This window comes from Marmota flaviventris, chromosome 16 (genome assembly GCF_047511675.1).
Source record: "Marmota flaviventris isolate mMarFla1 chromosome 16, mMarFla1.hap1, whole genome shotgun sequence".
Taxonomy (NCBI): Eukaryota; Metazoa; Chordata; class Mammalia; order Rodentia; family Sciuridae; genus Marmota; species Marmota flaviventris.
Window position 1 is genome coordinate 54,153,763 of NC_092513.1, and position 16,492 is coordinate 54,170,254.

A 16,492-nucleotide genomic window follows, 5' to 3' on the forward strand; every position below is an offset into this window, starting at 1 on the left:
TTCTATTTCTAGGGCTTTGAGATGTAACGTTAGGTCATTTATTCATTGACTTTTTATTCTTTTAATGAATGAGCTCAATGCAATTAACTTTCCTCTTAGCATTGCCTTCATAGTGTCCCAGAGATTTTGATAGTTTCTATCGGTGTTCTCATTTACCTCTAAGAATTTTTTTTTTAATCTCCTCCCTAATGTTTTCTGCTACCCTTTGCTCCTTCAATATCATATTATTTAGTCTCCAGGTAGTGGAGTAACTTCTATTTTTTATTCTATCATTGATTTTTAGTTACATTCCACTATGATCTGAATATTGGGTAGTATCTCTATTTTTTTATTTGCTGGGAGTTGTTTTGTGGCATAATGTATGGTCTATTTTAGATAAGGATCCATGTGCTGCTGAGAAGAAGGTGTATTTACTCAATGATGGGTGAAATACTCTATATAAGTCTGTTAAGTCTAAATCATTGATTATATTATGGAGTTCCATAGTTTCTTTGTTTAGAAGATCTAGCCAGTGTTTAGAGAGGTGTGTTAAGGTCAGCCAGAATTATTGTGTTGTGATCTATACTTCTCAGAATTGAGAAGGGTTTGTTTGATATACGTAGAACTTCCATTGTTTGGAGCATAGATATTTTAGATTGTTATGCCTTGTTGATGTGAGTTTCTGTTAAAAAGTATGAAATGTCCTTCTTTATCTCTTCTGACTAACTTTGGTTTGAAATCCACTCTATCTGATATTAGGATGAAAACCCTTGCTTGTTTACGTGGCCCATGTGAGTGATATAATTTTTCCCCATCCTTTCACCTTAGTCTGTGGATGTCTTTTCCTATGGGATGAGTCTCTTGAAGGCAGCATATTGTTGGATATTTTTTAAATACAATCTTCTAGTCTATGTCTTTTAAATTGATGAGTTTAGGCCATTAATATTCAGGGTTATTATTGAGACATGGTTTGTATTACCAGTCATTTTGGTTTCTTTTTGTTTTCTCCTTTGATTAGATTTTGGTTTCTCCTTTGATTAGATTTTCCTTAGTGTAGTTCCTCCCTTTGCTGATTTTCACTGTTGTCTGTCATTTCCTCCTTATGGAATATTTTACCAAAAATATTCTCTAGCTCAGGCTTTCTCATTGTAAATTCTCTTAATTTTTGTTTATCACAAAAGGTTTTCATTTCATCAAATATGAAGCTTAATTTTGCTGGATATAAGATTCTTAGTTGGCATCCATTTTCTTTCAGAGCTTGGTATATGTTGTCCCAGCATCTCCTAGTTTTGATGGTCTGGTTTGAGAAATCTACTGAGATCTGAATTGGTATCCTCATACATGTGATCTGAAACTTTTATCTTGGAGCTTTTAAAATTTTATCCTTATTCTGTATGCTAGGCATTTTCATTGTAATATGCCTTGGTATGGATCTATTGTAATTTGGTACATTTGGTACAAACTTCTTGTATTTGATTTTCCAATTAATTCTTTGTGTTTGGAAGATTCCCTGATATTATTTTTTTGAAGAGATTGTGCATTCCTTTGGTTTGTATCTCTCTGCCTTCCTCTATCCCAATGAGTCTTAGATTTGGTCTTTTCATGCTGTCCCATAATTCTTGGATGTTCTGTTCACAGTTTCTTACCATCTTCACTGTGTGGGCAGCTTTATTTTCAAGATTATATATTTTGTCTTCATTGCCTGAGGTTCTGTTTTCCAAGTGATCTAGTCTGTTGTTGATGCTTTTATTGAGTTTTTATTAGGTTTATTGTTTTCTTCATTTCAAGTATTTCTGGTTTTTTTTTTCAGAGTCTCTATCTCTTTCTTGAAGCAATCTTTGCTACCTGTATTTCTTCTCATATCTCTTCGTTGGAGCAGTAAATTGTTGCCTGTATTTGTTCTCTTAATTCATTCTTTGCTTCACAGGTCATTTTAATTATGTACATTCTGAACTCTTTCTCTGACATTCCATCTATTGTGCTCTCAAAGGAATCTATTGTATATTGTATCAACTTGATGTGTTTTGGGCCCTTTCTTCCCTTGTTTCTTCATATTGTTCATGTGTCTTCCTCTCTAGCAGTGTGAATTCAAGGTATTCTACCTTATAATCTTATAGTGTCCCTGCAGGTTACCAATATCTTGCCTGTAGGAATCTGGAAGATGGTCTTGTAGGTCCTGGCTGTTGTCACTAGATGGAAGCTGTCAGAGAAAGCCACCTGACGCATTGGTAGATGGGGGCACAGCTCAGTTGATCCCCTCCTACCCTGCAGCAGGCCAGGGTCACTCTACTCCTTCTCCTTCTGGGTAGCTAGTGGCCAGGGTTACTGTAGTCTGCTTCTCCTCCTTCTGCACAGTGGGCTCTCCCCTTCCCTTTCTGACTTCTGGCTACCATGAACTGAGAAGTGCTCCTCCACCACACCCTTCTGCTATGATTTTCTATCTTATCCTGGGACCAGAGCAATGGGGTTGGCCCACTATGGAACTGAATCTCTAAAACTGTGGGCCAAAATAAACTTTTCTTCCTTTAACTTGTTCTTCTTAGGTATTTTTGTCACAGGGACGAAAATATGACTAACACAATAAGTTAATACTGATGTCTCCAACTCTAATCTACAACCATATGGAAATATCTACCCTTTGCTTATCTGTAAATCCTCACTACAACAGTTAGAAATCTCACCCCTACCATCTGGCATTCACTTGCTTAATTGTTCAATTGCAGGACGCATATGTAGCCCTTTCAGAAATATTAGCTTGCACACCCATGAGAAATCATCTTATCAACTGGAGCATGGTACTTATGCAAGTTCCTTTCACCTTTAGTCTTACAGACTCTGCTCCTTTCAAAATTTACTTGGGTCTATGCTTCTTAACATTACCCTTTCTTATGAGATTGTTTCATACATAAAACAATTAGATTTTCCTGTCACAGTCCTATTCATTCCTGGGATCTCCCAGCCTCCAAATGATATTTTTAAAAACATATTATATATTAAGGCTCATTCTGTTTGCTCTAAGTCCTATGGATTTTGACAAATGCACAGTGTTATGCATTCTGGAGTATCTCATATTTGGAGTATAATAAAGAATGTTTTTCCTATCATAAACATACTCTTTTTTCCTTTGCCTACCTTTCCAAATCCTGCTGTATCTCAGGCTTCCACAAGCCTTGGAAATCACTGATGATCCCTATAGCTGTGCTTTCTCCAGACCATCCGATAGGCTGCGGCCTTTTCAGAGGTCCTTCTTTTACTCAGTGATGTGTGTTTAAGCTTCATCCATACCTTTGTGTGGATATTTCATATTTTCTTCTTGGTGAACAGAATTTCATTATGTTGATATCTAATACTTTGTGTGCTATTTCATCGGATAGACATCTTGGTTACTGCCATGTTTGGCGGTTATGAATTTTTTTCTATAAATGTTGGTATGCAGTTTTTGTATGAATAAAAGCTTAGAATCAGATGGTTAAACACCAAGGGGCATGGTTGCTGAATTGATGGGTAAAATGAGGTTTAGCTTTGTATGTTGTCCTCCAAGTGGTTGGAACACTTTGCATTCTCACCAGCTGTGGATAAGAGACCTTGCCTGTTGCTCTATATCTTTACCAGCAATTTGTATGGCCTGTGCATTTTGTTTTACTAAGTCATTCTAACTGTGTGTTGTGGTATCTTGTTATCATTATTAATGTTTGCTTAATGACAAATGACATAGAGCTCTCTTCATGAGTTTATTTGACATCCATGTGTCTTCTCTGGATAAGGGTCTTTTCAGAAGTTTTGAGTAAATTTATTGACTTCCTGTTTTCTTATTGTTGAATTTTAAGAGTTCTTTGCATATTTTCAATTTGTCTTTAACCAGATATGTGTTTTACAGAATTTTTTTTCCCAATATATGACTTATATTTTTTTCAATTTTAATTGTATTTTGCAAAATAGATGCTTTAATTTCATAATATACAATTTGTCATTTTTCTTCCCTGAATCATATTTTTGTGTTATCTTCTTTAAGTTTTGATTGATTAAAAATAGCATTACTCTCCTCTGGAGGATAGAATAAGTGTGAAATAAGTGATAATCTCAGTATGTAAAATAAAAGGACTAAAGAGATTCTCACAATCCTTTCAGCTCTAAAATTTTTACCAAATGCACACACCTTTAAACAGTGATTGTTATTTCCATGATTTTTTTCTGCATTATGTCTACACAAATTGTGTACTTCATTTTCTTCAGGTCTCCCTTTGATTTTATGTTGGGGGACCAAGTATTTTTGTATGCCCTTTTGTAGTTTTCATCTTTTAATTTGAAAGAAAAATATTTCTGTACCTATTATATAGTCCAGTCTCTCATCCCCACCCCATAAAGTAGCCTTTTCCCTCAATCCCTAGATCAATACTTACAAAGAGAAGCTTGGGAAACTTGATGTCAACCCAGAAAATACTTTTCTTTAATTGGATAACTGGTTCTAAGGTTTTTCTAACTGCATATAAAGACTGATGTTTAATAGCATGCTGACCTGTCTAAGCTGAGTAGGGCACTACCCCAAATGTACTCTCCTAAAAGGGCTCAGGGATTCTAGATTGATACAAATGTCAGAGGTGAAGGACCTATGATGATCACTGGGAAAAACACATTAGATAGAATATTCTCCTCAACCCATGAAGGTGAGAATATAGTTATGTCTTCATGATTGCAATGCTGCAAACACAGTTTGGAAATCCGTCACTTTGGCTGTAACAGTACTGAGCTCTAGATTGTTCCTCAGGCATCTGCTATGCATTTATGGGATGTCATTTGAAACTTTAGATTAAGTGTTAAGGCCAGACCTAAATAGAATTGTGAAAGTTTTGAAAATTTCCTTTGACCCACTTTATTTTACATTCTCACCTTCTTTACTTTTTTCTCAAACATTGTTAAAGTATTAGATCTTATTTTTTTCTTATCAGTTTGCTTTTAGCAACTTTATTCATGCTAAATTACAAATAACACTCAATAAGTGAGAATATATCCCTTTTAGTGTTATTTAGGGTTAAATAAACATGCACACCATAAACCCACAAAGCAAAGCGTTTGATGTAATTTCTTGGAGCCAGAGTATTTTTCAACATCTCTAAAATGGCCTCAAGTGAGCAGTTGCCTGGCTTGTCTTAAGATCAGCTGTGGTTAAAAATAAACTCTCATAGCAGTAAATTATTTGGCAGGAAATTTTCGTTTTTCTGGTATATCCCCCCAAAGCAATTTAGAATGGCATCAAATGCCACTATAGGTCTGAAAATCCTTTGCTTATTCAGAGTCTAATATTTACTATTAAAAAGTTGCATTGATATGTGCATATTCAAATAATTTTATGTGAATTATTTTTTACAATACATTCTATTTATTTATTTATGTATTTTTGGCAGCTGGTGGGTGGTGGGTTACCAGGGATTCAACTCAGGGGCACACAGTGACTGAGCCACATCCCCAGCCCTATTTTGTATTTTTAATTTAGAGACAGGTCTCACTGAGTTCCTTAGTGCCTCACTTTTGTTGAGGCTGGCTTTGAGCTCACTATCTCCTGCCTCAGCCTCCCAAGCCTCTGAAGTTACAGGTGTGTGCCACTGTACCTGTCATATATTTTTTTTAACTTCATTTTTAAAATCAGGAGTCTTAGAAAATGAATTTCTCTAAATTGGAAGTGTAACTTTAAAATTTTAAGATTTTCAAATTTGTTTATGACTAAGTCTCCATGAAAGTAACATAATTTTTTAAACAACCTTAAGTTACGTATTTTTCTATTTTAATTCAGAACAGTCATTTGCAATCTCTTCACTAGATTACTGCTTTTAAAACACTGGTATTTGTCTGACCTTTGCATAATTTTTAGCTATATGTGTGTCCCATCTACATAGTTGTTTACTACCTATTTTATCTCTTATTAAAAGGCATGTATTTAAAATAACTTTTCTCCAGTCATGTACTTAAAAATATCTAATTTGCCATAAATAGGAAGTAACTGTAAATGTAATTAAAACCAAGTTTTTATGTTAAAAAATATGGAAGTAATGCTTAATCTAATCATTTTGCAAAACTGCATACCTAAAATTATATTCCTCAGTGAGAAAAATGATAATGTTTTTGATTATTCAATGATAAAGTTACATTTAGCTTAGTAGAAAGTGAAGATGTGGCTCCTGAATAGAACACTTGTTTTTAAAGTTTTATGGTTAACTAAAGATTAAAATTCTGACTATGAAATCAGAAAAGGGGAAATAATCAATTATTTATGTCTCTGATGCAATAGGACACTGAGAACCAGTTCTTAAAAAAACATATGCTCCCTTTGCATTGCTTCTCCACTCATCAGTGAAGAAATTTTTTTCACATTTTCAAGTGCCTTTTTGTAAAAAAAAAAAAAATTCAATTGTTTTGAAAAACTCATCAGAAAAATTTATACACACTTAAAACAACAGAAAAACTTCAGCTCCATCTGGTCAAGTACATATGCATACTGTTAGGTATGTAATGATTACACTATCTTTAATCCTTAGGCAACTTGACTCTTGAGAAAAACCTGGATGCTGTTAGGGAGCTTCCCAAGATTCTGGTTCTCAGAGTTCCTTCACATGACAGGCTTCCATTTTTCTTCAAATTAAGCCACGAGACTCCATTTGTTGAATAGAATGATGTGGTCACCTCATTGTGGAAGCTTTCAAGGGACGGTGCATACTTCCTCAGTTGGCAGTGGATTAGTGGTGGTTATCTGTCATGCTGGGTTCTAAAATGAAGACCACCCATAGAGCAGAGGCTTGGGCAAGCAGAGAAGGGCACATTGGTTTTCCAAGTCAAAGATATGAAAGCATCATTTGTTGCCACAGCTGAATCCAGACCATACTAACACACACACACACACATTTAGATTTCTCAAACGAGGAGATACAGCTGCAAAATTTAGTTAATTTGCAAATCATGCACATAAATCTGATTAAAATAAGTTTGTTCCAGTAGGATTTGAAGTTTTCATTATTCGATGAAACACCAAAGTCTTACCAAGTGAGTCAACGTGCTGTGGTTTTATATAGCAGTTGTCTGTATTCATTACCCATCTCTTTACAAAACTGAGAACAGTAAGGTTTTTAAAGTTCTGCCCTTGATATAAATGATCATTTTAACAGACTTTATAACACCTTTGCTAAAATAATTGTACATTCCAAATGGGAGAAAACTTTCCCTAATGTACTCAACCCAGAATATATTGTGCTTCAGTTGTAAAAACTTAAAATGCCTAAAATGGTTTTCCTTAGCAGACTAATTTTTTTGTTTTTTCTCTTCCTTCCTTCCTTCCTTCCTTCCTTCCTTCCTTCCTTCCTTCCTTCCTTCCTTCCTTCCTTCCTTCCTCCCTCCCTCCCTCCCTCCCTCCCTCCCTTCCTTCCTTCCTTCCTTCCTTCCTTTCTTTCTTTCTCCAAGGATTGAACCCAGGGCCTTGTGCGTACAAGGCAAGCATTCTACCAACTGAGCTATGTCCCCAGCCCCCCAGACTAATTTTCTTTAGAGCCATTGATTAACACAATATATTACTTTTAGATATGAAGTCAATTGATTTATTTGCTTTTAATGTTATTTTTAGTGCATTCTAGTTATACATAATAGTGGGGATCATTTTGAACAGTGGGGTTCATTTCTTTAATGCATATGACAATTTTCTCAATTTCCCTCCTCAGTGCTACCCCTTCTCTTCCCTCCACCCTCCCACCTGGTCCCCTTCCTCTTTTTCTTTGTCTGCCTTTTATTTGTTTGTTCACTTATTTATTTCAACAATACATTATCTTTTATTAAAAGGCATGTATTTAAAATAACTTTTCTCCAGTCATGTACTTAAAAATATCTAATTTGCCATAAGTAGGAAGTAATTGTAAATGTAATTATTTAAAATTGGAATGTATTTCAGTATATTCATACATATACGTAGTAAAATTTGGTCAATGTCATTCTCCAGTTCTTCTTCCTTCCCTCTCTTCCTCTCTTCCTTTTGGTTGACTGCTTCTACTCTACTGATCTCTCTTTTCTTCTCTGGAGATCCCCTCTTTTTTTCTCTTTAGCTTCCACATATGAAAGAAAACACTCAACCTTTGACTTTCTGAGTCTGGCTTATTGCAGTCAGCATGGTACTCTCTGGTTCCATCTAGTTACCAGAAAAAACCATACCTTAATTCTTCTTGATAGAGGAGTAGAATTCCATTGTGTATGTATACCACATTTTCTTTACCTATTCATCTGTGGATGGGCAACCAGCTTAGGTGTCCATCAACATGTGTCAGTTCTTTTAGAAATCTGTTCTCTAGTCATAATTTTAATGCTTCATTTAAAAAATAGTGCCTTCCTGGAATTCTTCATTAGCCCATATTTGAAAAACAGCTATTAATGAATAATAATTGGCCATAATTAGGAGGGTGATAATTTCTTTGTTTTCTTCCAATACCTAAACATTTTGATGAGAGTACTTTAACGTTTATTTGTTCTGTGCCCAAACACCATTTTCAACATTTTTAATAGTAAATTTACTTAAGATTCTGCTAATTCTTCAGCATCTCTAGCTCTGTGTTTAAACATGACACTGTATGTAAGTATTCTGAAGCTTTTAAATTTGTCCCCTGTTCCAATATGCATTAATTATAGGAACAATTGAGTATCTTTTTACATAAAACTTCAAATATTTTGATAGATTTTTCCCTTAATATTCTTTGGGTAAGATATTTCGAAATTATGCATGACATTGATTAGTTTAATTTGTATCTCTAAATATGTGATTCAAAGTGTAATAAATTTCATTGCTAGCTCATAAAAGGAGATATCAACTATTGCTATATACTTTAGTGGCATTTTAGTTTTCTTTATAGATGATATTTATAAAACACCAAGTCATTTATTTGCTTAGTTCTCATTACTCTTTAAAGACCCATGACTGATTTGAAGACATATCACTGCCAGCATTTGTATTCACATTTTTATCACTGTTTTTGCTTTCATGCTTTAAAATTTGTGTTTTAAATTATTCATTCATGATGGGCTCAATAAACAACAAAATGAAAAGCAAAAACCAACAAAAATACCAATGACAGTTCTGATTTCAGTTCACAGTTATGTATAATTATAAAATTTTTGAATAATCAATGACTGTCAACTCCACAACTGACAATTCAAGGTACTGATAAAAACATGTTGCAATATAATTGCAAACTCAATATATAATACCTCAGTCAAAACCCACATTATTCTTTCATCTAAAATATGATAGTGGATTTTTATGTCTATAGGATTGAGGCATCTGTGGGTAGGTCTTAAATTCCAGGAAGAATCTACAACAGGAGTAGATGGATTATGGGCGTTTTCTCCATAGAAGTACTATCTGGGGGATCACAAGTATCATGAAATAGTTATATTTCTTTCTAAAACATATCGTTTTATTGCTCCATCATAAGCCTCTAAAAAACTTAGAATCTTAAAACAATCCTCACTCTATTGCTTTCAGAATCCTGTGGTTTGAACCAATGGGGTGGGTCTTCTGCTCTTCTTAGTTATGACAGGTGGTTGGGGATGGGATGTCCAAGATGGTGTCTGACTTTTCTGCTGCCCTGATGTGAATGGTTCTGGAAGGCAAGGCTTAACTTTGGCAATGGAGTGGCTGGGCACCACCATCCCCCACCTCAGTATAGATTTGGGGCCTCTCCCTGTCTATGAGGCCTCTCCATGCAATCTCCCTACATGGTTCTCTTTATTTAGGGTAGTTGGATATTTCATGTGATGGTTCAAGGTGATTTAAGGCTCATGACAATGCAAAAAAAAAAAAAAAAAAACCAGAAAATTATAGGACTTTTAAAGACAGACCTGAAATTGGTAAAAATGGACAAAGGTGAGAAAGAAATAGAAACATTACAATAGTCAGCATCATTCAAAAAGGGAATTGGGAAGGTGTATAAGAGACACGGGTTCATAGCAATTTTGAAATCCAAACAAATACATGTTGCCAGTTGCCCTGGCTTCAGAGCAGGTAATATGTGTTGCTTATAGACACAGTTATATTCCTGAGGTTTATTTATAATTTATTAACTGTTTTCTCTGGACTTTCAGTTCTAATAATTTAGTTTATTCTCCATTTTCCATGAGAAATGGCCTTCATATACATCTTGAGATTTTTTTATTTTTGGTTTCTGTTCTTGGGGGTAGAGATTTCTCCCTGTATGACCTCTGTATCCCTTAGTCTGAGTTAGTACAGGTTATTAATGAACTTTTAAAGCCATCTAAGTGTTAAATTATAATCCACTTAATTATATACTTCAGACAGAAGCCACAAGCCCACATCTCTTCAATACATGTCCCTTCTACTCTGGGTTACAGATCAGCTTGCTATGAAATAATATTTTTAAGATATTATTAGAAGCTCTCTTAGACACCCTATTACTTATCACAGAGGATCAATGAGGAATGAATGGCCTTATGATTACAGAAGACTTTTTGTATAAGAGATTGTTTGCATACTTTGCTGCAATTTTTTTCCTGGTTTTTAAAAAGTTCTGCTTTTTAACTGGTGCACAACTCTAATCCCAGCTACTCAAGAGGCTGAGAGAGGAGAATCACAAGTTCAAGGATAGTTTGGCAACTCGGTAAGACCCAGTCTCAAAAATAAAAATTTATAAAGAGGCTGGGGTGTAGCTCAGTGGTACTTTCCTAGCATGCAAGGTCCTGTGTTCAATACTGTCTCTGTCTTTCTCTCTGTCTCTCTCTCTGTCTCTCTCTCTCTCTCTCTCTCTCTCTCTCTCACACACACACACACACACACACACCACACAAACACACACACACAATCTTATGGATATTTTATTTTATTTATTTAAATATGAGGGCACATTTTAGTATGTTTATAATTTTTTTTAAAGAGAGAGAGAGAGAAAGAATTTTTTAATATTTATTTTTTAGATTTCGGCGGACACAACATCTTTGTTTGTATGTGGTGCTGAGGATCCAACCGGGCTGCACGCATGCCAGGCGAGCGCGCTACCGCTTGAGCCACATCCCCAGCCCCAAATATAATTTTTGATGTAAGTCAATTTTGAGAAACACTTTCCAGGAGAGAATTAGTGTGAGAATTCATCATATTTTCAGAAGTAACTAGTTCTGAATTCATTAGATTCCCTCTACGTTCTCTTTGAAAATGAAATAGTTACTTCCATAGCTTTATCTCATGCCTCTTCTCCTTTATCAAGGGTGGCCCAGGTAAGTAAGGCATCTGTAGCTAAAATCACAAGTTCCCTTGGTGTCTTTTTATCTCATGCAGCTGTTCAGTATCCTACCACTGTATAACTAAGTTCCTTCTCCCCCAGGCTCCCATCAAGGTCTCTTTACTATCTTTCCAGTCTTGGTTAATAACACCCACAGGCCTTCCATCTCTACCTGTGATCTGCTAACAAAGCCAATACCATATTTTTTGCTGTGAGTGTATCAGCTTTTTATTCCAGTTTCTCTTCTGATTCTCTGTTGCAGTATAATAAATCACTAAATCACCGAAGTGATTTTTTTTTTAAATTTCTCATGATTCGAGGGTTGACTGGGGCTCTGTGAGATGATTCTCCTGGTCTTACCCAGAGCCTGTTTTATGGCTGTAGTTAAATGGTACTGATTTTGGAATCTCTCAGATGTCTTTATTTGAATACTTAGTACCTTGGCAGGAATAGCTAGAATTCTGGGCTTAGCTGGGCCACTGACATGCCTGCATTTTTCTCTCTATTCATGTAATTTCAGAGCTTTTCTCTCCACGTGGCTTTCTTTAAAAAAATAACCAATTTATTTTAATTAGGTATATATGAATGGAACTACCATTTTTTGAGAGAGAGAGAGAGAGAGAGAGAGAGAGAGAGAGAGAGAGAGAATTTTTTAATACTTATTTTTTAGTTATCGGTGGACACAATATCTTTATTTTTTATTTTTATGTGGTGCTGAGGATAGAACCCAGCGCCCCGCGCATGCCAGGCGAGCACGTTACCGCTTGAGCCACATCCTCAGCCCAGAACTACCCTTTTTCCCAGCTGCCTCCACTTGTCTTTCTATTTGGTCTCTTTGCACTTTCTTTCTGGGAGGGAAGCTGTATTTCTCAGTTGGTGACTCAGAGTTCATAAGTGACAAAACATAGAAGGGGTCAAGCTTTCTTCAAGAGTCTAGAAATGGCACAAGTTCTCTTCTGTCACATACCGTTGGTTAAATTAAGTCACAGGGCTGGTCCATTTCAAAGAGGACTGGAATGTGAATAATGGCTTGAAAACAGAAAGAAATAGTTCATCAGAGATCATTTTTGATAACTAGCTACTTCACAGGTTAACACTAAGATGTTACATAGTGGAAAATGTCAGTCTCTGTATTGCCTAAGAAATATTTTGTTCTAGCACCAAGATGAAGCTACATATCTCCTTCCCAGACCCTGCCTGCCAGAAACTCATTGAAGTGGACTTTTATGAGAAGCATATGACCACAGAAGTTACTACTGATGCTCCGGGTGAAGAACAGAAGAGTTATGTGGTCTGAATCAGTAGTGGGAACAACCAACAAGGTTTCCCCATGAAGCAGGTTATCTTGACCCATGGCCATCTTTCACCTGCTACCAAGTAAGGGACATTCCTCTTGTAGACCAAGGCCAACTGGAGAGTGAAAGTGCATATCTGTTAAAGGTTGCATTGTGGATAACAATCTGAGTGTTCTCAACTTGGTTATTGTGGGAAAAGTTGAGAGGACATTTCTGAATTTATAGATACTACTGTTTACTGGGACCCAAACGAGTTAGTAGGACCTGCAAACTTTTCAACTTCTCTAAGGAAGAAAGCCCTTAAACAAGGAAGGTAAAAACCAGAATGGGAAAAAATCTTTACCATATGCACCTCAGATAGAGCACTAATCTCTAGGATATACAAAGAACTCAAAAAACTAAACACCCAAAAAACAAGTAACCCAATCACTAAATGAGCTAAGGAGCTGAACAGATACTTCACAGAAGAGGAAATAAAATCAATCAACAAATATATGAAAAAGTTCTCATCATCTCTGACAGTTAGACAAATGCAAATCAAAACTACTCTAAGATTTCATCTAATTCCAGTCAGAATGGCAAATATCAAGAACACAAGCAAAAATAACACTTGGCAAGAATGTGGGACATATATTGCTGGTGAGACAGCAAACTGGTGCAACCATTATGAAAAACAGTATGGAGATTCCTCAGAAAATTTGGAATGGAACCACCAAATTGACCCAGCTATCACACTCCTCAGTTCATACACAAAGGAATTAAAATCAGCATATTATATATTATAGACACATCAATGTTTATAGCAGCTCAATTCACAATAGCTAAACTATGGAACTGATCTAGATGCCCTTTAACAGATGAATGGATAAGAAAATGTGGTACATATATGCAATGCAATATTACTCACCCTTAAAGAAAAATGAAATTATGGCATTTGCAGATAAATGGGTGGAGCTGGAGAATATAATGCCAAGTTAAGTAAGTCAATCCCCCAAAAACCATATTGGGGGAAATAATGGTGTATATTCAACATACAATTCTATGTAGTCAATGATGTAAATATAATCACTGAGTATGGAAATCATACAGACTGTATGATAAGTGGATGCTGATCCACAGTGAGACAGTGGGGGTGCTGGTGAAGGGATATATATATATATATATATATATATATATATATATATATATATATATATATGTTTTTTGTGGTACCAGTGATTGAACTCAGTGACACTCGACCTCTGAGCCATATCTCCAGTCCTATTTTATATTTCATTTAGAAACAAGGACTCACTGAGTTGCTTATCACCTCACCATTGCTGAGGCTGGCTTTGAACTCACAATCCTCCTGTGTCAGTCTCCTGAGCCACTGGAATTACAGGTGTGCACCATCACACCTGGCTTGGGTTTATATTTGTTTATATTTTTAATTACATACTCCATTGCTTGATCTCTTGATCTTCGTCTTGGACCAAGATAACTATTTACTCTGTTGATCTGTGAACAGATTATTTATAATAACATTCAATACTTGCAACTTTTAAAACACCCCCCCCAAATTATTAAATTTGCACTAAATTCCTCTATAGACTTATTTTTTCTATCTGATGACCTTTCCCAGTAACCAAAGAGACTATCAGTACTATGGATCAACTATCATCCCTATGGATCAACCTTCAAAATAAAGTCACTGAGAACAGTGCCCTGTAATATGAAACACATATTAGGACTTGCATATAAAATAACTACAGCATTTCTGGCAAACAGTACCAGAGGTTGGGGAACCTTTGTTTTACAGTCAGATATAAGTTATTACCAGCCATACTTCTCTCATAGAGAAAAGTCCCCTTCAGTTATGACTTATGTGTTGTATATTCGTGCCTCACGTGGTACATGTTAAGTTAATGTTTGTGAGTGAGTGAATGAATAAATGAATGAATTAATGAAAAAGCAAGGCCTCTATGCACATGCAGTACATGTACATGTACATGCCGTCCATGTGATGTGTACACTCAGCGTTTATATTTACATGATTGACTATGTGGAATTGTATGTTGAATATACACCATTATTTCTTATTCTTATTCATTATTTCATATTGAGAAACACTTCCCAGGAGAGAATCAGTGTGAGAATTAATTATATTTACAGAAGTAACTAGTCCTGTATTCATTAGATTTCCTCTAAGTTCTCTTTGAAAATGAAAGAGTTACTTCCATAGCTTATCTTGTGCCTCTTCTCCATTATCAAGGAGAAGGTGTATGTTGAATATACACCATTATTTCCTGGCCCTTGGTAGGTACCTTGTTTTAGTAAAATCAACATATATTGTGGCCATATTCTGGCCAGAAATAGATGTTTAAGAAAGGCAGAACTGTTATGGACTACAACCACAATAACCCTGGTGTTAGTGCTACAATCTGAGCTATGTAGATCTGAAGTGATGTACTTTTCTGTTATGTCTTAAAAGCATTTCAGTAGGAAATTTTGCCATTGAAAAGAGCAAGATTTTGTGAAATATTTAAATCAGACATATCTCAATATAAAATTACACAAAATTTAAAATATTTTATTATTTTATTGTGAATAACTTGATTTGTAAGGAAAATTTGTCATCTTGATAAAGTTGATATTTACATGTATCATGTAGTTTGAAATGTTGCAGTCAATATTGTCAATAGTAGCTCAACATAAGAGATGTATTTTGCTAAAGAAATGGTGAACTTGACAACCTTATTCACACAAAAAAAATTCACTTTAACAAAATTTAAATATGTGTTTTGAGAATATTTTAAATAATTAACTTTAATTACTTTGCATACTTCTTGTCCTCTATAAATCTTATTTTTAAATGGTATTTTGTTCCATATACCAGAATACATAGCCTTTAAGTACTTTCATACCTACTTTGTAGTTGTGTAAAAGAAGTGTATTTTGTTATAGTCAAGTATGATCATTACATATTTTCTTCTCTTCTTATTTAATAGGTATCACTTTCTTATCTCTTGATTAAATGCCTCTGAACTCTAATGAGCAAGACTTTCACAATCTGTCTAAACCTTTTTTTAAAAAAAATCACATTGCTTGTAGAAATCTATTTTGACTAGAAAATGAAGTGTATGTAGCATATGAAGCAAAAAGAGGAAAAACAATTTGTTAATATTTGCAGAATCATTGAAATGATAGTTTAAAAATTACATGCTGCATTATACTATTTAAATTGTCCTGAACATTTACCACCACTTTAGTGATTTTGATAAATATATCATACAATGTTAGCACAGCTAAGCCGATGTTTCTCAAAAAGTCAGCCATACACCATTAGTGGAACAAAACATATTTTTTGAAGGTCTGATCTTATTTATTTGGTAATCTTAAAAATTCTTGTGTTTGACTGGACTCAGAAGTAGAAGCTCTCAGAAAGGACAGTTTGCATCTCTTGGTGATCTGTTCCTGGTGTTTTTCTCTGGCTTCTTTTATTCTTTTGGCCAAAAGTTTGACATATTCTGTAGCCTCTTCCTTATTCTTTTTAGTACGCTGTTTCCTCAGAGCAACACAACGACACTGTGTTGCAGGACATGTGGAGTAATGAGACACTGAATCTTTGGTGCTTTGGTCCTGGGTTTTCGTTGTTGTTATAATATATTCATACATTCACCCAATAAAACAGTATAATTTAATCAATTTCATTCCCCAGTCCCTCAGACTTTGGGTGCTATATCTAAAAAGTTATCAAACCCAAATTCACCTATATTTTCTTCTATCTTATATTCTAGAAATGAAATAGTTTGGCATTTTACATTTAGGTCTGCTATGCATTTTGAGTTAACTTTGGGGAAAGGAAAAGGTCTATGTCTAGATCCTTTGTGTGTATGTGTGTGTGTGTGTGTGTGTGTGTGTGTGTGTGTGCATGTACATTTTTTTTTACAGCACCATTTACCAAAAAGACAATCTTTTCTCCAT